Raw genomic sequence first — 3,250 nt, forward strand, 5'->3', positions numbered from 1 at the left:
TATATTACAATTCTTCAAAATTTTTTACCAATTTAAAGAATGAAAATAATCTTAATTTTCATTTGTTTTTGTCATCTGTAATATGTCCATTTATATCCTTTATCCATTATTATTTTCAGGGAGAGGACCATCACATACAGGGGACAGTTGGGGGGCAGGTAGGGGAGGGACAATGGGGAGGGATAACATGGGAAAAAATGCCAGATATAGTATGCACCTGAAGCAAAATAAATAAATTAAAAAAATTTACTAGGCGACTCCTTGTTCTTAATTGATACATAGAATTTGTTTTTAAATAGTTTGGATATACATCATATTGTGTGCGTGTGTGCACGTGTGCGTGAGCCCACAGGTATGTAACCATGGTGCTTCTACCATAAAAAAACCTGTTTTTCAAACATTTAATTTGTTTTTCTTCATAAGAGAAATTTAAATATTATGTGATCATATTTGTCATTGTTTTCTTTAATATCTGTATTTCATACCTTGCATAAAAATGCCTGGCTTACCAAAACGTTACTTAAAATCGGCTCCATGTTTTCTCATATTTTTTCTTACAGTCAATCCTTTGTATCCTTGGGTTCCACAGCTGCAGATTCAGGCAGCTATACATAAAATTATTTTTTTTAAATTTACAAAATAAAAATAATACAACTAAAAATACAAACAAAAATACAATATAGTATCTATTGACATAACATTTACCTTGTATTAGGTATTGTATGTAGTGTATGACTTCAGGTATACAGAAGAATGTTCCTGGGTGTTTTACAAATTCTATGCCATTTTATAGCAAGAACTTGAACATCTATGGATCTTGCATCTTTGATGGTCTGGAAAGCAATTCCCCACCAATATGGACAGACAACTCAAATTTCATTAGGGCATTATTTTTGCATTACATGAAAGAAGTCTAACTTTATCTTTCTCTAACTATAATGACATTTTTTTCAACACTTAGTTTACTCTTATTTGAGATTTAATAAATGATTACTGTATGAGTCTGGATAGGTTAGGATACATTATGGTAATAAATTAAATGCAAAATCTCAGTGGTTCCACATGACAATGCTCTTTCTTTTCATGCTTACCAATGTCCTTTGAAGGTAGCATAGGCTCAGCTCAGCACAGCTGCCTGGGGAGACAGAGTAGTGAAGGCCCCACCATCCTGAGGCTGCTCCAAAGGCAATGTGTGTTTTTCCTGAGCACAGCATCACAACACATGTGAGGCTGAAGGATCACTAGGCTCTATGAAGCTCAACCTGAGAAGGGCTGTCCTGGGTCCCTTCTGCTCACATTGCCTTCGTCAAAGCTAGTATGAGGGCCTTGCCTAATGCAGTAAAGACATAGAGAACAGGATGGAATGCAAGTTTTTCTCCAAATTCAATCTACTCCATTTCTAAAGTGGAAGAGTGAGAATTCGATAGCAAGCTTAGATAGTGCAGAGAACTGTGTTCTCCAAATCTCTTTGATCCTGAGTTTTGAATAGCAAGCAGAGAGAATTCATGTATCATGAGATAATCCAAAAATTGATTAAATCTATTCAGTGTCTGAATTTAGAAAGCAAGAATTGGAAGAGCAATGGATACCTGTATTTGGTGAGTGTTGCTTTTCCTGCCAGAGCTATCTATAAAAATAAGTAAATGTATGCAGTGAAAACCAAAGAGAGTGATTTGCAAATATAATCATCAACGGTGTCCACACTAGGTAAACTCTTTTTATTTAAAAACTTTAACTATGAATTTTAAATTTTTGATAGTTTTCAATTACCTATTTGCAAATTCCTAAATTATGCTTGGACCTGTATCTTTTATCCAATTGATAAAGAACTTTAACTGTATGGCAATGTGAAAATTGTTAAACTTCTCTATGTCTTGGTTGCTTTATCTATAAAATGAGGATAATAATAATATGTCTACATCAAAGGAATATTCAATGAGTAAATATATATATGTATGTATGTATGTATATATATATGTGTATGTATATATATATATATATATATATACACATACATATATATATATATGGTGTATAGTGAGTGCTATTAAGTATGAGTTATTATAATAGCCTCATCTTTGGTTATTTAAAAAGCTCTAGGTGGAAAATAATGGTTTTCAAAATTAAGCATCATAGAGTTATGCTACCTTGAAGCAAGAGGGCTGCCTTCAATACTCCCATATCAGTCAGTCATTGGCTACAGGCTGTATTCAATGATATAGGTAATATAGAGATGATTTCAAGTATATGGGAGAATGTGCCTGGGTTATATGCAAATACTATGCCATTTTATAGCAAGAACTGTAGCATCTGTGTATCTTGTATCTTCGAGGGTCCAGAAAGCAATCCCCCATGGAAAGAAAGCAGAATCTTCTGGGCATTTCTGAGCAAGTGGACTTTCTTCAGCTAAGCACAGTCCTCAGGAGAAGCAGACAGGTACAAAGTGTTGGAAGCCAACACTCACAGCAGTTGGGGGTTGTAGTGCTCTGACTTCCAACAGCATTTGAATCAACAGCATTGACTACAGTGAGTTTCTAAATCTTTAGGATGTGTCCCAGGCTTCCTGGGGGCTGGTAAAGCACAGATTGCCATTTCCCACTCTAAGAGTTTCTGATTCAGGAGGTCTGGGATGGGGCTTGATAACTTGTTTTTCTAACTCCCTACAGCTGTTGGTCCAGGGATCACACTTTGAGAAATGCTGTACTATGCTTTTTCATATATTTAAAAATTCTCATCTCATTTATGGTTAAAAGCTTCTAGAGAAATTCTGAATAGTTTTTGTAATAGTGATCCTCACTTTCCTGTCTCTGCCGGTAGCAGGAATGTCTCTAATGATTCACCTTTCATACGGGGACTTGTTGTGGTGTACTGGGCAATTCCTTTTGGCATGTTAAAAAAATTTCCTCTGTTTCAAGCTAAAGCCATTTACCAGGAAGAGATGCTAAATTTTATCAGAGGGTTTTTCCAGTAACTATTGTGATAATCATGTGTTTTTTTTCTATTTAGTAAGATACCAAACATGAAACTCTTTTGAAGTCTTGGTTTACACACTGCTTGTTTTCTATGTTTTGTTCCTTAAATATAGTGACAAATTTAATTTTTTATTTTTTGAGGATTTGGCATACAAGCTCATAAGTAATAATGACTTACTGTTTTATTATTTCTTCCTTTCATCCTTTCTTGATACCCTTTTTCTCTCTTGGTTTCAAAATTACACTAGTGTCTTAGAATGAGTGGGAAATTAACTCAT

This window comes from Sapajus apella, unplaced genomic scaffold (genome assembly GCF_009761245.1).
Source record: "Sapajus apella isolate SASKATOON/1434 unplaced genomic scaffold, GSC_monkey_1.0 scaffold31, whole genome shotgun sequence".
NCBI classification, from domain to species: domain Eukaryota; kingdom Metazoa; phylum Chordata; class Mammalia; order Primates; family Cebidae; genus Sapajus; species Sapajus apella.